Genomic DNA, 18,879 nt, shown 5'->3' on the forward strand with positions numbered 1-18,879 from the left:
GGCCCGCGCGCTGCGGAGGGGCGGGAGAGGGGAGGACGCGCGACCTTGGCCGCCAGGTCACCCTGGGGCTCGGCGTCGGCCGCGAGGGCCACCCCGCGCGCCGCGAGCCCCTTTCTTTCCGCTGCCCCCCGTGCTTTCGTGTTCTCGCGGTCGGGTGAACTGGGGCGCTGCTCTCGGAACGGGGCGCTATCGCTTTGGCTCCCAGAGCAGCATCTGGTCCGGCGGCTGCCGCTGGCCAGGGAGGGAGGAAGCGCCCAGAGCTGTGGAACAGGTCGTTCAGGAGATGGAAGAGGAAGCCTTTCATCGCATCTCCAAGGTGTCTTTCCCTGTGCCTGGGCCTTTCCCTCCCCATCAGCCGGCGTAGACTGAAACTTCCAGACGCAGAGGCAGCTCATTTGAGCTCCCCAGAGAACTGGGGACAGGAAAGATCTGAGCCCCTCCCCACCCCCGGGCTCCCTGTGAGTTTGGGCAAACAGGTCCCAGGGCGTGGGGAAGCAGTGTTAGCAGCCAGGGTTCTCCCCACGGGTTTTACCCGCTCTTGCTGAGGCAGCCTCTCAGGAAGCTTTTTCAGGTAGCCCTATCCCTTCTTCACCACTCCTTGCCTTTATTGCTTAAGTGCCCTAAAAGTCATTGATATTAATGTTACTCCCTTCTTACTGCAATTTGCTTATTAATTGCCTTAATTTGTAGTTTCTGCTCCTGAGGAAGTTATCTCCCCAAGGCCACGGAGAACTAAATAAATTGCATCCGTGTGCCATGGCAGGCATTTGTCAAGTGCTTGTGTGCTAGGTAGGCACTGATCTAAGTGTTTGTGTTAATGATGCAAATCTTCCACAGTCCGGTGAGGTAGGTGATATTACTCTCATTTTACCAACAAGGAAACTGAGGCACAGAGGGCCCACACCTAAATACCAGTAGGGATTTCAGCTCTGGGATCTGGCTCTTGGGGCAGAAGCTGTTGTTTTCTGTGCTAAACCCCTCACCTGTAGGTCCTGTCTTGGCCCTTGCTTTCCTGAAGTGCTATGCTGTGTCAGGCATCACAGACCAGGCCCTCGGCCTTTGGTCCCCTTTTCCTTGTTGAGTGCCTGTCCACTAGGCCAGTGTCTCTGCGAACCCAGCACAAGGAGGTGTGCATACTAAACATGGACTTATTTCCTCAGCACCATCCCTAGCTCTGTCTTCTTTTTAAACATAGGTTTCACGGGATTTTGCTTCCTCTCTCGCCTATACTTCTCCAGCTTAAGATGCAGTGCTTCTCATGACTTTTAGTGTTAATGTAACATCTCAGTGCATGTTATGATCCTCCACTTGTACTTGGCCTGCTTTCTCCCCAAAGCTCCTGTAGAAGATTATTCCTGTGCCGGATCTCACTGTTATCCTGGTCTCTAAGGTACAGAACTCCGTGTTTGTGTCTCAGGTTACCCCCTCCTGAACATAAAATCTTTTTTCCAACTACTGTGTGGTCTCATCCAGCCTTCATCAGTCTCATCTCCTTCTGAGATATGATAGTAGGATGAAGCTGTGGTCAGGCCAAATAGGAATCATTTCACAAAACCTGTGTAAGGGGTTGTGGGCCTGAATTCCACTTGAGAGGCATTGCCACTCCTCTTTTCAGCAGATTCCCTCTTGCTCACCTCTTTTATCACTTATGTTATACCAGTTTCTACTATGGGTTATCTTCTTTTGAGGTTGCTTTCCACATAAATATCATCAACAACTTAGGACACTACATCCTAAATGAATAAGATAATGCTGGATATAGTTAGCTGTTTTGTTCCACAATAGATGTGATCATTGGATGCGGTTTGAGTCAGGCCAAATAGAAATCTTTTCACAAAGCCTGTGTAAAGTATTGTGGGCCTGATTGAAGTTTGAGAGGCATCGCCTAGGAAGAATTGGTTATTCACAGGGAGGCCTGGGGTGAGAAGTAAAGAAAAGTGGAAGGCAGAACTTAAATGGTCAGTCAAGGGAGATGAGAAGAGGATTCCAATTCACTCAGCCTCACTCCAGTCCAGTGACTATTTTGCTCTGCTGTCTTTGCCTGTCTCTTTTTTGATGCATTTTTTCCCATCATATTTCATACACAACTTTCGTATTCTGTATTTTCCATATAACACATAGGAAGCACTTTTGATCTTTAATAATTTTGAACACTCATTGTTTGCTTTATAGTCCGGTAATTACAGTGTGCTTTACTTAACACACCACTGCTGGGCAGGTAATCTAGCAACAAATTATAAACAATCTAGATTATAAGCTTTGTAGATGTATCATTTTGTAAATAAGGATTGATTCCGTAAGATAGTGTTAGTCACCTTTCTGCTCTTTGAGAAAATACCTGAGATAAACAACTCAAGGAGGAAAGATTTATTTTGACTCACATTTTCAGAGGTTTCAGTCCGTGGTTGACCAGTCCATTGCTTTTAGGCCTTTGGCAAGGCAGAAACATCATTGCAGAAGGGTATAGCAGAGAAAAGCTGCTCACCTCATGACGGGAAGAAGGGGTGAAAGAGTCAAAGAGAGAAGGGGTAGGGACAAGTATACCCTTCAGAGGGACTATCCCTAGGGACCTACTTCATCAGCTATACCCTGCTTTTTAATAGCCCCTAGTCCTAGGAATTCATCAATGGATTAATCTGTTGATGAGGTTATACCCTCATGATCCAGTCACTTCTCTAGGCTCCATCTCCAAACCTGCTGCATTGGGAATAAAGCCCTTAGGGAGCAGTTCACACATGAACCATAGCAGAGAGTGGCCCAGAGCGGAATTGTTTTGTCAACAACGGTGGTCTATTTTATGATTTTTAATACAGATTGTCAGATTCCTGAAATAAACGTAAAACAAAAACAAAAAGCTAAAACAGATATATGGTGCCAGTGTTCTCTAAGAAGTAACAATAGTTTAATTCAACATGAACAGTATTTCTCTCTGTTTCCTAGCTACTGTAACAGTGTACCACAAAATAGGTGGCTGAAAACAACAGAAATGTATTGTCTCACAGCTCTGAAGCCTAGGAGTCTAGAGTGTCAGTGTTGCTGATTTCTTCCAAGAGCTCTGAGCAGGAATCTGTCCTATGCCATTCTCCACATTCTTTCTCAGAGGCCATTTGTTCCAATTCTGTCTTCATATAGCACCCTGCATGTACCTTTATATGACCTTTTTATAAGACACAAGTCATCCTGGATTGGGGACCCACCCTACTCCAGTGCAACCTCACCTTAACTAATTGTGTCTCCTATGGCCCGGTTTCCAAATAACGTTACATTCTGAAGCACTGGGGTTAGGAGGTACTGGGGTACTGGGGTTAGGACTTTCTTTTTAGAGGGATCAAATTCACTCTATACTAGGGAAGGTACAACTCAGTGGAATGCACCTATAAAAAAAGTCCTATCCTCAGATAATTTCTAGTTAGTTTGCAGATGTGGGGCTTTTTCTGATTTGATTGTTTATGCTCCATGATGTGCCTCTGCGTTTGCAAACTGCAAACATTAGTTTTAGTAGGCGGAAGGATGTTATTTATCAATAGTTTTGGAGTTGGTATAAATATGGAAGCATGTCAAACTGAGAAATGATGTTTCCCATATAATTTTTATGTTTTCTAGGTTAAAGTTCAGTCAGTCAGCCTGGAGAAGCACTCAGGCCATAACCACTAGCAACATAGTTTTTTAATCTCATGAGGCACAGAGCCAAACTTAGACAACATTGAGGAATTTCAAAAGTTGCATATTCAACGGGCACTTGAGTGTCAGCTCTGTGTCAGACAAAGCGCTGGCAGGATACTAAAGCCAGTGCACATCTGTGTGGGCCACAGGGAGGCAAGCAATGACAGAGCTGTGCCATACACAGACGGGCAGGGTGTGGGGAGGCGAGCAGAGGTAGGCAGAGAGGGTCGCCCTGCTGAGCTGGAAGAAGGAGAATGGGGAGGTGAGCACTGAAGAATGAGGTGAGGGATGGGAAGTCAGATCCAGGCAGGGAGACTGCAGGTGCAGATCAGAGAATTGGAAATACCCCAGCAAAACTACAGAGGAAGGAGTGACATGAGGTTGCGTAGGCATGGAAGGGCCTGCTTGACCTACTCAAAAGTTTGGTTTGTATCCAAAGTTAATGGGAGCCATTGGAGACCTATAGGGTGGGACCTGTTAAGATTTTTAAATGCACCCCTCAGGTGTCTGCCAGTTAACCTTTATGAAACCTCTCCTTCCATACAGTCTCGTCTCATTTCCTTATCTGAATGGGAAAGGACAGCTGTCTTCATTGTTAACCTTAGCTATCCTGTTTATGCTTAGCTTCCAGCTAATTCCAAATTCTAAGACTTTTGGAATAGAATATCTATCAAATATTAGCATAGAAGATCTATCACTCAAGTATCCTCTGTGCCTCTGTGCTCATAAGGTGTCAAATTTGCATTTATTTTTGTTGTTGTTGTTGTTGTTTGTTTGTTTTTTGTTTTTGTTTGTTTTCTGGTACCGGAAATCGAACTCACAACCTTGCGCTTGCCAGGCAGGCGCTGTGCTGCTGAGCTAACAAATTTGCATTTAAATTTAATCTTCTTATTGACAACTAAGAGGTAGAAATTTTGGACATATTTGAGGCATCAGTAAATAGTTGTAGTGGAGCACTTTACGTGCATTCTGTTATGAATCATCTGAAGTCATCTTTATCATGTACGGGGGTATAGAAAGATGAAGAAGCAGGAAGGGTGCTCAGAATACCCTGCAGGAACCATGTAGCCGTGGTTATACCCAGGGGAATTATGAAGCTCAGGCTTTTCCAACTCTGTATAGCAGCTCTGTGTGTTGAGAGAGTGCTGGGACTGTGATTTATACAATAGTTTTGTGAGGGCATAAAGGAATCATAAAAGTAAACTCAACTTAAGACTTTTTAGGGTCAGTGGTAAGAATGTGAGATCTAGAAAAATAACTTGGCTTAGTAGTCCTCAACCCAAATACATTCCCTTCTCCTCTCTGTCCCAAATTTCTGGAGTTCATCCTAATATCAAATTGTTTGTTTTTTAGAATGAAATGACATAGTAAGCATAGAACAAGGGTAAAAGGTGCTTGTTACTTAAGGGTGGCTTGTCTCAAGTCTCCCTTGTGAGTCTCTGAGCCAATGTGGAATGGAATTTTTAAAATTAAGTTGTGAGGACCACTATTCCAAGAAAAAAAAAAAGATATATATGTTTGAACATGTTCAATTTCCATTTCTGTATGTATAAAAAAGCACTTGAATGTTGTCAGTTTGCATGTAGTTCATCCTAATAATACTATAATGCCGTTAATTCTAACAAGGCGGCCTAACATGACTGCACTCTGCGTTTCCCCATGGAGTGGACGAGTTGTGCCAGGCATGGGGAACACTGGTTTCTACATGCTGCTCCCTGCTGCAGTTTGCTGGGTAATTGGCCCAACCACGGTATGTTGTAGTTGTTGCAAACCTATTGATGCAAATTACATGTATTGTTGCAATAGATAATTTAAACAAGTGTAAACTTATGAAACCTGGGTGAACAAGTACAGAGTATTGTGTAAAAAGGAAGTGGAATTCTTTGGAAAATTTCCATAAAAATAAGCCACTGAAAAGAAGTGCCAAGGAGACTATAAAAGATCTGAAAGAAAATCATAAACAGTGGAAAGATGATATCCTGAGCTCACCTTAAGAATTTGTTTTATTGTTTTGCTTTTATGTTTTTGATCAACTTAGAAAACTAAAACTGGAAATTGTAGAAAATAAAGTTTGGATATAAATTATACCCCAAAAATATTGGTGAACAGCACTTTCTTGAGGGAAGTCTTGTATATACTTTTAAAAATGAGGAAATTAAAACATATTTGTACCTTTGAAAGTAAAGTGTCTATAGTAGATACTTAACTTTTTGTTATTTCACTATCAATCTTTTTTGATTAATCAGAACCAGTTAAAATTGGTGCTATTAGTCTGACTGCAGTTGTTTATGCTATATTGTAGTAAGTAGTCAGAACGATTGTGCTTTCAGTAATAAAAACTGAGAAAGAAAAATATTGCCAGTGCCCATATAGATTTTCTTTTCTTTGCTCAATAAACCATGATAATGGTACACAATGAACTCATACTTCTTCCTTTAAATTGGACTTCCAGCTTCTATGTAATGTTTAAACTTATTTTCACATTGTGAACCAATATGTAGAAGTTAGAGCTGGTTCCTGCCTGCCTTAACTGGCTTACATAAAAATTGAAATAAAGAAATACATTCTATACCATTATTCAGAGTTTATCAAACTTGATAAAAAAAGTTTGTGCTGGTAACGAAGCTGATGAGTTAACTTGGGCAAGGCACACGTATACTAGTTCCAAATAGTGATTATGGAAGTATGGTCATTTTTTTCTAACACATCAATTGTTTGATGAGAGATGATCAAACTTATAAGATGGGAAAAGGAAAAGTACATTTTATAATAACAGCATTTATTGAGCATTGGATACATACTAGGTACTGTGCTAAATTCTGTATAAGCCTTATCTCATTTAATCTTCATAAAAACCCTGTGAGGAACATGATATTGTTGCCATTTAATAAGGAAATGTGGGGTTAAGTCTCAGTGAGTCATGTCTTAGAGTTGTCCTATCCAAGGGTCTAACAAGTGGAGCCTTTGCTGGCACATAAACTTGTAGATCATTTTTTAAAGAAATGTTAGAGTGTTTTGATCTGTGAGGGAATTTAGAAAGGAACTTAGAGGTCACTTAGGCCAACTTCTTTTTGTATGTATGTGGTACTGGGGATTGAACTCGGGGCCTCCACAATGAGCTACATTGCTAGCAGGTTTTGTTTGATTTGTTTTCTTTTTATTTAAATATGGGGTCTTGATAAGGCATTAAATTGCCCAAGCTGATCTGGAGTTTGCAATCCTCCTGCCTCAGCCTCCGAGAGCGCTGGGATTGCATGCATGTGCCATACACCCAGCTAGGTCAACCTCCTTTATAGGTACGAACACAGAGAACCAACAAGGCCGAGTCATTTGGCTAGCGCCACAGCTTAGTTAGCATTGAGGGACTAGAAATAAGTTCTAATGAAGAGACCCAGGTGCTTTTCTAATGTATGGTCATTAACTCTATGCATGACTTTGGCTGCATTTTTGAAGCTGCAGAATTGTCCTACTTCCTCCTTGTCTCCAGGGAACAGCAGTGACTACTAAGACTTTACTCTGACATGTGGATGGGGCAAGGACTATGCTTCCTCCAGGTCACAGGCAGGAAAGCTGAAGCTAAGGCTGGGCAGTGCTATACTTAGTCCTGACACTGACGTTATCAAATATTTTCCTGAACCATGACTGAAAGTGTCAAAGAGGAAAATACATCATTTTAGCAAAGAGGACTACGTTGTCCAGCCCAAGCTTTAGGCTGTCTTCATCTAACTCTTCTTCCTTTCCCTGTTTTCTTTTTGTGGTGCCAATTTCAATCTTTTTTGGGGGACTGCTTGCCTATTTCACAGACATACCATTTGTGAGGTCAGGCAGAGGTGAGATTAATGGAGAGTTAGGTCTCCGTGCTGTGCTGTACCCCTTAAAATCATCTGTCAGTCCCCAGCCTTTGGTTTTTCCTCATTTCTTCAGGAGCCAGAGCACTGGTGGGGTGCTAGCCATCTCCTTTATATCAGGCAAATGTGTGTTGCTCAGTTCTTACTGTGTGTGTGCTCTGAATTCAGTTTGTGAGATCAGAACTCATATAGGACAGGTTCCAAGAAATTTAAGTGATTTTTCTCAAAGTCACCTGTGTGATGTGTGACAGACCTGGGTCTAGAATACGGACATTCTGCCTGTACATCCTACTTAATGATATGTGTTTTAAAGTAAATTTTCTCATCTTTAAAAAAAGTGTTGGTATAAAAATAGTTCATATGCTTATGAAATAAGACTAAAATTTGCATATTATCATGTATAGTTTACATTCTTTTTTCCAAAAAAGACTTGACATGCTTACAACAAGTGTATTAAGATGCAAGCATGGGAGGATGGGAATCTAGGTAACATAGTTGTAATGAATGGAACGCTGAATTTTAACTGTTAGCTTGGAGGTCAGATTGAAAAAGTAACCACAACTGTAACGATTTTTTGGTTTTCCCTTAAAGAACATGGTAAAAGAAATTTATTAAGTAGACCTAATAAAGAATAAAGACATCATAAAGAAAGTTCAAATAGTCTTCAAATTAATATTAACTTTTTTCTTTTAGTAGTACTAGGGATTGGACTCGGGGCCTTATGCATGGTAGGCAACCACTCTCCTAGAGACCTATACAGTATCCTCAACTCTTTTAAAATTTTATTTTGCCAGAGAGTCAAAGTGAGATACTTAGGCTGACCTGGAACTTGTGATCCTCCTGCCTTCACCCCCTGAGTAGCGGGATTATGTGCAGCACCACCATGCCTGACCCAGTGTTAGTTATTGATAACTCACTTTACAGATGTTAATGATGTGAGAACTCACTTATGATTATTAACAGAGGAGGACTTTTTGAAGGAATTGCTTCACAGTCTCCAAGGCTAGGTGAGTAAGTTCTAACGTCTCTCAGTGATGTACACTAACAACTCTAGCACTGTAAAGAGTCGCTTATTAATATGAGATTAGTCTGTGGGTGGCCTTGAGAATATTCATAAACTCCCCAAAACATCAGGCTTAGGTATTCACGTAATCTCATAGCACCATACTCTCAAAGTTTAAAAGCTAATGATTTAAGAAACATGAAATCATACATATATATATATCAATAAAATTTAATTTCCTCTCAATTTTGATATACTTTGCTGAGTATGTATCTTGCATATGAATGTAAACTCCATGAGAACAGGGATCTTGCAGTATACCTAGTGTCAAAAGGGTATTTTGTGCAGAATAGGTGCCAGTAGTTGTTAAATAAATAAATGCAGGCATGGTTGCTTACCCCAGGGATCTTAAAGTTTGTGATATTTATGAACCTTGAGGTGTGTTTGTGAACAGAGGACTTTAGGACCCTCTCACTGAGGGCTCCCATGAAGAAGAGGCAGCAAGTCTTGCTCAAAATAAAATGATGTGGTGAAAAGGAAGGCAGGATGAGGTTGGGGCAGATAATCAGAAACACATTGACTGTTTCCTCCTATTTAAGAATGGAGAGAAAATTTTCCTCTTTTTTTTGCCTCTCTACCCATCTTCAAGAAAAATAAGAGAAAACAAAAATATAGCTGTATTGGTAGCCAGATGTGAAGATTAAAATGAGCCAAGCTTAAAATGAAAGTAGAGTAAGATATCGTGTGTCACATTTCCAGAAACGCCTGGCTCCTCGGGACCGTCTGCTCTTACAGGTCCCATTATGAGCACTCAGTTGCATGAGTCCCTAGGGCTGCTTGTCAAGTGAGACCCGAATCTTACCAGCCTTTTAATCATTCCAGAATGATTTTCTCTCTCAAGGCTTTCCCCAAAGACAGTTGCACTTCTTTCTGCACCCCACTGTAATCCACAGGTAGTTTTGTGGACAAAATAATCATACTACTTATGGTTTTTGTATTCACATTTTTAAAAACCTTTTTCATAGTAAATAGGAATAAAAGAGTTATGACATAATGGATTTTCTGTGCTTGACTAAAAATCACTTCTATGTCCTCAATGGATGATTTTCTGACAATAAGAATACATAGTGATATCAGAAATGTAGAAAATTTGTTATAGAAAATAACAAACAAAAAATACACAGAAACTTGTAACAAAAAGAAAGCTTGTCACTCATAATCCTACCAACCAGAAATAACAATTTGCAAACATTTTGGAGAATTGCTTTATCTTGGGGAAAAAAATTGAGAGACAATTTGGATGAAGAACAAGAACCAATATTTAGTATGCTTTTAGAAAACCTATACCGTAAACATGTTCAGCATTTAAATTTTATTTGGTCTTTAAAAAACTCATATTATGGATATTTCCAAATATTTATAAAATTAGAATGCTATAATGAACTGTACATATCCATCACCCAGATTCATGGTCAATCTTGTTTTATCTGTAAACCTTTCAATAAAACAAATGAACCAAAAATTAAGGATTTAAAACAATACAACAATAACACTATCACACTTAAAAAGTTAAAAATGATCCTTGAGTGTTATCAGATACATAATGAGTATGAAAAATTTTCAAATAAATATCAATTGGGTTATAATGAAAGGGCAGTAGTGTAGAAGTGTTTTATTAATAAGGTGATATGCAATCTACATACATTGTTTGAACAGTTACAAGGAAAAATGAAAGGTGATAGAAATTTAACTATGCGTATCTCACAGGTAGCCATTATTAGGTAGTCTGCAGTTTGTATTTTAGTAACTTTGCTGTTTTCTTATCCTGAGTGTTCACATTTAAAATTCAGTGTTCACCTCTTATACACCATTTTTTGAAAGTCTTACGTATTTTTGGGATTAGTATAGGGAAAAGGTGTGAACTGGGTACGTAAAAGTCAGAGTTTCTGTGTTCCCATAATATCCCATAAAGAATACATTTTTCTAAAACTATACTTTTCCTGGAGTAGAATGAAAGTGAGATAACATTAGGCATATGCTTCCTTAAATTAATAAAACAGAGGTAATCCATTTATTTTTAAGGGATTCAGTAGTAGAAATAATTTTTATACTCTTAAAGGTAACTTGAGGAAAAAATGCAAAATCCTCAAAGTCTCCAAACAATTGACTCCTATTCCAAGTATTCTGAAGGTATAATGAAAAACAAGAAACTTTACCTGTCTAAAAGACTTACTTAACAGGAATCAGAGTGGAAGTGAAGGTAGAAAGTAAAAGGAGTGGAGTTAATGTACTCTGCAATCAGGGATTTCATCTTGGTTCAAGACCCTATTAAAGACTGTTGGAGGGTTCTGAAAAGAGGAAGAATTGGTCCGGGGTACTTTGAGCTGGGGGATTCAGATCACTAGCTAGTCAGAGTTCATGCAAGGGTTATAAATGGAGGAAGTTGCTCCCTCAGTCCACCATGGACCCTAGACATCTATACACGTGCCTTTATAGATGAAATAGAAGGAGAAGATCAAAGAAAGTGAAAGGAAGTTGAAGGGTGGGTCTGGATATGAGGGAAGGCTAGGAGGCTGCAGTTTGGGGCCTATAACATGAGTGGATTATGGGACTGGAATTTGTCATAAGGAACCTGGGTCAGAGTAATATTTTGGTTGAGATACTGACATGTCTTTATTTTTCATCCTTGTGAATCACTGTGGATCAAGTGAGGAAATTACATATTCATTTGTATAATTTGAGACTTTTAACCATGGTGATGCATTTTTGGCAATTCCTTTGTGATAGGGCATATAAAGTTGCATAAATTGTTGAAATATTTTAAATATCAGGTAATTAAAACTTGTAATGGAGGATAAAGCCAAAATAAACAGTATTCTCCTTGTCCATTATCCCCAACCAACCAGGAAGAAAATCCATGATATTTGAATACCTTGTATAAAATTATGTAGGAAGAAAATGTCTTTCTGTTTTTACCTAGAAAGACATGAGTAGTTATTTTACCATGATCACTTTTATAGATCAGTCACTGTTTTAATGTTATGTTAACTGCAGTTGTGGATATTGAGCAATAGTTTGGAAGAGCCATAGAGGGCCTTCGCTGAGGGATATTGACTAAACTATATTTATCTTATCCAGATAAACAGGGGAAGAAATCGTTAGTGTTTCTCCATTGCTTTGGGCAAGGTAAAATGTAGTTGGATTTGATAATATATTTAGAAGACAGAGTTATCAAGATTTGCTGATAAACTGGATGTCCAGGTGAGAGAAGTGGAGGTTTTCTCCCATCTTCAAATGTACTACATGTCTGTGCAGACCGGCTAGAGTCCCCTATCTACCCTTAGTCTCAAATGCTTACTTTTTCACTTCCATGGAAAAATGAAACAAAAGTCTTCCTTATTGAATATCTCACTGTTGGGCTTTGCTCCTTCTGCCTTTCGTAATCCCTTTTGTCTTTCTCTATTTCATTCCCAATGTATTGTGGACATCTCTCCTTTCCCCCATCTCTTAGAGATCTGGGTGTCTTTAGAATCTTTCAGATGCCACTTTCTGAGCAGCCTTAAAGTTTCATGTCTGACTCAACTTTAATCCCACGTCTGTGGCACTGTAATTATCTGCTTTCATGGCCTCACTTGGCGGGTGTGGGGGGGTGTCTGATCACTTCGAAATGTGTCGAGAAGATATGAATAACACTAAGATATGTTCTTCAAGCTGAAGTCTTTGGCTTTTCAGCTTTTAAACCTTCCGCCCCTTCTCCACTCCCACAGTGATCTTTGTTTTCCCTTGGTCTCTTCATTTTTGCTTATCTCAATTTCACATTTACCTGGAGAGGCTCTAATCCCAAATTAATCCTCCAGTCTTCCTTTGCATAGATCCAGGCAGCTGAGCAATTTGTGGAAATTTGGTTTAAAAAAGGATGAATTGATGAAATTATGGCTTCCAGTCATTAGTAAATCCTGACCAGAATTACTTAATTCTTTTACTCAGTAGCTCTCAGTGTTGGCTACAAAATGGAATCATCTGGGAACTTTAAAAAATCCCACTTACTAGACTGCCCAGGCCAATTAAATCTGAAATTTTGGGTTAGGAACCAAGCATCAGTATTCCTTTATGTTCTTTGGGGATTCTAACATGCAAACAAGATTGAGAACTACTGTTTTAAACTTGTGCCTGAAGAATTTTTCTTTTTCGTTCACTTCAAAAGCTATTCCATTATTTGCTATTCTCTGAAAACATCTTGTCTACCTCCATTTAAAAACCTTTAGCCATCGATCTCACCTCCTGCTTTTCTAGATAAATTGAAGCTTTGCTTGGTGAATCCTCTTTAATTTCTTGGCTCCACAGCATTTAATTAGGGCCTCGATTGTAGTGGGCATTGGTGAGCAGGACAACTACAGTCCATGCCTCCCTGGCCCTTACACTGTAGTGGTACATGCAAACAGGTCAATTAGCAATTACAGCTTATTGTGAGAGAAAGTAATTCAAAGGGCCCTAATTACATGGGAGCCCTAAGCCCTTGTGAACTCTTTTCACTTCTCAGAGGAGGCAGCCTCCTCCAGCCCCATTGGAGAGAAAGGCCACCTTATAGGGCTTACTTCATCCTCTCTCTTGTTCACCTTGATCTTTACTGATTGTTCCTCCTTGTTTCTCTCTATTGTCTCTTTTCTGCACTATAAAAATATCCAAGGTGTAACTCATCTTAAGAATGATAGAGCTTGAAAAAACTACCTACAAAATAAAACAAAAGAATGATAGAACTTGATTTTGCATGTCATGCCTCTCTTCTGGCCTTCACAATGAGACGTTTTGCAAGAGGTCTATTTAGGGCCTCTGTGACTCGCATGCCTTTATATTTTGGTTTCTCTTTCTTCACTCAGTCTTAGTTCCCCCTCCTGAATTCAGTGACCATTCAGTTCTTTCATGGAAGCCATTCTGATGCATTTGAGTATCCTCATGGCTGTTTTCTTCAGAATTTTTCCCATACCCATTTTTGTGACTCTACACATACATATTGTCTTTGTTTCTTTTTGGTTCTTCTTTTTCATAAAAAAATCATGAGATTCTCTGCACATCCCTGAAATGGTGATATTCTCCAAGAATCTGTCTTTAGACCACGATTCCCCCCTCTTCATCCAGTGTTGTGGTTTTAATCTCCATGTAGATGTGAAACTGACCGAAAGCTGTATCTTCAGCATTCACCTTTCTCCCATGTGCCTGCTGAACATCGACATGAGTGTCCCATAGGTCTATCAGTGTAGCATTTCCTGTTCCATCCTGTTCCTCTGTATAGTCCTATCTCAGCTGGTGACAGCACCATGAACTTAGTCACTCAGACCAAACCTGAAACTTTAGTCTTACTATCCTGTCCTTACCTAATCAATTACCAATCCCTTCTGTAATGCCTTATACATATTTTTCCACTTTGTGTCTACACCACTATAATTTACCAAATGATTTTTGCCCTTGTTGAGGCCTTTAATGATTGCTGATTGGGATGATTGCAATTAAATCCCAGTTGATCTTCTTGCTTCTCAGCTCACCCCTCACATTCATCCTTCACATCGCTGATTTGCTCACAGGTAAAGCTATAGACTCTGTACTGAGGGTGTTGTTGTGGGGTAAACACGGGGTTGGTTGTCAGTAGGGTAGAACTTGGCAAACTCTCCAGTTGAGCTCTTTGGCATGTTGAGTTTCTGGTCAGTATTTCACCTTTGAAAGCTTCCCATTGCCTGCACAAGATCTTCCACACTGCTCATTTGTACCCCTTCTTCAGTGAATATGCCCATCCTACTAACTGAAAGTACCTGGCTCCTACCATTATTAAAAAATAGCTCAGATTGCATTTCTTCCACAAAGCCTGCTTAGTGATCATGTCCTTATTCATTTACTCGCTGTATTTATTAGACAGGTATGTTGCCTAGACAGCAATCAACATTCCCAAAAGGAGTAAGATATGACATCTGAAGGCATCACAGTACTGTTTATCTACTGCTAGAACAATTGGGATTTTTATTCATATTTGCTCTATCATGGTCCAATAGATGGTTTTATTTCACATGATGAATATGCAGGTTGTACCATCTGTGACTCATCATACAAATGCAGCAACACCTGAACTAATCTGTACCTTGTTCAGCAAGAATTGCATACTTCCATGTCACAGCAACTCCAGATTTTGTAAACATTCTGTAATTGATCATACTGTATTTTCTTTGTGGACTTAGCTTGTGCCAAACAAGTCATAAACCATTTGTACATCAGCACCAGTTCCCAGCCACCTTTGAGAATCAGTGCCGTGGAGGGTTTGCTGGAGATCCATTGGTAGAAGAAGGGTCTAAATCAGGGGTCAGAAGAGATTACACAGCTGTCTTGATGGTTCAGCTCAAAGGGAAACTGAAAGCTTATTAGAGAAGGGCATAGTCTTGAAAGGTGAGTTAAGCCTAAATCTTAGCACTTGGGAGGCTGATGTAGGAAGATAGCTGGGAGTTCAAGGACAGCCCGAACTGCATAGAGAGACCCTTGTCTTAAAGGCAAACAAACTAAACAAACCCCACAAAAGTGAGTTGTGCTTACCAAGCAAGTGCACAAAGCTTAGTTGTGAGAATAGACTGGAACATAGAGAAGGGCCTTGTCAGATGGCTAAGCCTGAGGATAGTGGAACCTAGTGCAGGGGATGACAAGGTGAACCTAGTGAACCTAGTGCAGGGGATGAGGCTAGAGAGGCAGGTGGAGTTGAGTTTATTTATTCAGTGAATACTTTTTGAGAATCAGCTGTGTTCCAGATCCTAGGTTCCAAGATTAGAAGTGAAGCAGAGAAAGTTTTTGCTCTAATAGCTCAGAAGGGTGCTGTCATAATCTAGGGAATCAAGGGGGTTAGGCTTTTGACTTTGAGCAGGCTTTGGAGAATTTTGAGGTGAAGCACAGCATGACTGATTTAATCTTTGGCAAGGTGACTCCGGTGGCATTTAGAAAATGGATGGCTGCTGAATTCAGAAAGTTGGTTGAGAGGTCAGTGAGTACAAGGTGGATGATATGGGGCAGGAGGTAGAGTTCAGAGGTTGGAGTAGGAAACTGGGAAGAAAGAAGGAGAAAAGGACGTTTTGGAGAAGTACATTAAGGATGTATAAAGCACACAATATGGAGAAGTCAGTGGTGTTTAGGGACCACTTGTAGTATATGATTTGTTTTTTTTTTTGGTTTTTCTCCGGTACTGGGAACCGAACTCATGACCTTGTGCTTGCCAGGCAGGCGCTTTTTGCCGCTGAGCTAAATCCCCAGCCCAGTATATGATTTGTGATAGGGTTAGTGGTTCAGTGCATTGAAAGAGTGCGTATTAGAAGATGTAAGAAGAGTCAGAGGCTGTCACACCAGTTAGGTCCCTCCTCTCTGAACATTTTAGTGTCTTGTGCTAACGTCTGTCATAGAATTATTCAGTGGGTTTCTGTGCTTGTGCCCACTTTTCCATTCCAAACACTTGTCACATGGCCTAGAACAGACTTAACAAATGATTCTTCAACTAAACAGAAAGATAGTGTCATAGTTTCTATTGCACCACATGCTTAATGAGTTAAAACAACACCATCCAGGTTGGCATGCCTGGTCTCTCTACTCTTTCACAAGGCTCAGATGAAGGATTGGCTAGTTGGGCTTTTATCAGATGGCTCTGAGGAGAACTCATTTACAAGCGCACTCAGGTTCTGGGCAGAAGTCATTTCCTGTAGCTGCAAGGCTGATGTCCTTGTTTCTTTGTTGGCTGTCAGATAAAGGCCACCCTCCATTCCTAGGGACCTCTCTCCAGCCCTTGAATGTGGGCTCCTACATCTCAGAGCCAACAATACTGCACTGAATCCTCAGTTTTCAATTTCTCCACTTCCTTCTTCTTGCACCCAGCAATAGTTCTCTGGTTGTTTTTGTTTTTTCTTGTTGTTTTTGTTTTTATATGCTGCTGGGGATGGAACCCAGTGCCTCATCCTTGCCAGGCAAGTGGTTTACCACGCAGCTACATCTCAGCCCAGTTGTTTATAAGCACGTCTGTGATTACACCGGACCTACCAGGATAAAGCAAGATTATATTTATTTTAAGGACTTAACCTTCATTACATCGATAGAGTCTGCCTTACCAAGTAGCATAGCCACAGGTTCCAGGGATTAGGTCATGGACATATTTTCAGGGAAACATTATTTTATCTAGCACAACAGTAGTTATCTACCATCTTGTAGTGTTTATAATCTTGGTTCTTAAACATGTATATGTTCCATCATCCTTTATTTGGGCAGGGAGGCACAAGGAGATAAGATTTGCCCAGTGTCAGAAAGGAATGGAATCAGAGGTAGATTACATCCCTTCAACTTCCACTCTTTTTTGCACCATCAGTCCATTTATCCATGCCATTCATCTGTATATCCATCCATCCATCTCATCCATTCTACCAGTCTTATTTATTCATAAACAGTTGAGCACGTATTTTAAGTGTCTTTGCTAGGTTGAGAAATGAAGAAGAGAGTGAGCTACAAGGATAAATAGTGCCTGATTTCTGTCAGTGTGTTTTCAGTTTATTTAGGTCTACATTACATTTTCATAAATCCATGCTATCCACTGTTGATTTGAGCTTGTGCGGATGTTTTCTGCTTAGTGAGTAATCTGTTTATAGTAGCTTCGACCCCTGTAACAAGTGTTCAGTAGATGTGTATAATTATATAATTACTGCTTATTTCATTCCCTTCTATGTGTAGCTATAAAATCTAAGAACCAGTAATAAATATATACTGTTTTAACTTTTAGTTTATTCAAGTATGATGTTATCAATTATTACTCTTGTAAGAGATATTCTGTGCCCATACAAGAAAGTAATTGTCTTATGCCTGGTATTAATACTATATTTTAGTGATTGTTCCATAGCAGCATAGATAAAGGTACATTTATTCATTCCTTTTTATGATATGATAATCTATGATAGGAATATATCACTTAATAAATCTTGCTTTGGTGGACATTTGGGTTGTTTCTACTTCCTTTGCTAATAAAAGATTGTGATATTAAAAAATTTTGTGTGTACACCTTTCACAAAAGTATGAGGGGACATAGAGACTATTTTATAATAGATATAGTACTACTAAGTCACTTTCACAGAGGTTATTTTTATTCACAGTCTTACTAGCAATGTATGAGAGTGTTTGTTCTACACCTCCACTGACAGAGTGTCTTCAGAACTTCATGGAATTGGCTAACCTGACACATAAAATTGGTATTTCAATTTAAATTTGCATTTAAGTAATGTTGAACATCTTTTTCTGTACAGTATACCTCAGAGCTATTTGTAGTCTTATTTCTGTAAACTGTTCCTATCTTTTTTCCATTTCTCTGTTGAGTTAGGTTTTGCTTTTTAATTTGTTGACAGTCTTTAATATTAGAGAAAGTAAACAGCCTTGGGGGATATGAGATGCATATATTTTCCACCTTGATTTGTCTTTTAACTCTGTGTTCCTAGGCTTTTGACACATGCAAACATTTGACTTTGGTTGGTCCTATTTAGTTAATTTTTGCAACTAGAACTTCTTTGCTTTGTGTCACGGTTGGAAAAGCCTTCCTCATTCCAGTATTACACAGTAATTATGTCAGGCTCTGCCAAGTACTTTTCTTTTTTAACTTTTTGTTTTAAAATAATTCTAGATTCACAGGAAGTCGTAGTTTTACTACAAAGAGATCTTTTACCCTTTTGTTAGTTTTCCCCAAACACCAGGTATGTTTATAATTTACTTTTATAATTGTTTTATATTTAAATTTTTGATCCAACTAAAGTTTATTTTGGTGTAAAATGAGATATGGTTTCTAGTTGATTTTTTTCAGTTGGTTACCCATTAGTCCCAACATTTATTAAATAATCAATATTTCCTTCTGTAAACTTAAATGTAGATGGATAAATCATGTGCCACATTTCTGTATACACTGGAGAATTTCTTAAAAACTTAGAGTAGCACAACTGGGACAGAAGGTGTCATGGCATTGTTGAAGTATATTTTGTTAGTAGGGCCTGTTTTCAAAATGCTATAATAGTGTAATGTGGCCTAGTTTATCAGGATTGACTTTGTAGGGTTGTGTGTTGTGAAGGAAACAGATGAATAACTATTTATTCCCTGCCCTTCAGAAGTTCATCTTAGCTTACTGAACCCAGTATATGTTATACAACATTTAAGGTGAACCACAAAATTAATCCTCAAAACCTTACTAGGGACATTTCTTTTCCCCTATTTTACATAGGAAATATAGACTAAAAAGATGAAAGTTATCTAGATCTCTGATCACAAACAAGTTGGCAGAACTCAGACTTGGGTTCTGGTCTTGTGACTGGTATTATCCTACACCAT

At 39.5% G+C, this 18,879-nt stretch overlaps 1 pseudogene; it reads left to right on the forward strand.

Annotated features, from left to right (window-relative positions):
- The window catches only part of LOC102012481, a 55,389-nt pseudogene extending 55,025 nt beyond the window's left edge, over positions 1-364 (forward strand).
- Positions 365-18,879: the final 18,515 nt, after the last annotated feature.

The sequence above is a fragment of the Chinchilla lanigera genome, unplaced genomic scaffold (assembly GCF_000276665.1).
Source record: "Chinchilla lanigera isolate Chin_1 unplaced genomic scaffold, ChiLan1.0 scaffold00045, whole genome shotgun sequence".
NCBI lineage: Eukaryota > Metazoa > Chordata > Mammalia > Rodentia > Chinchillidae > Chinchilla > Chinchilla lanigera.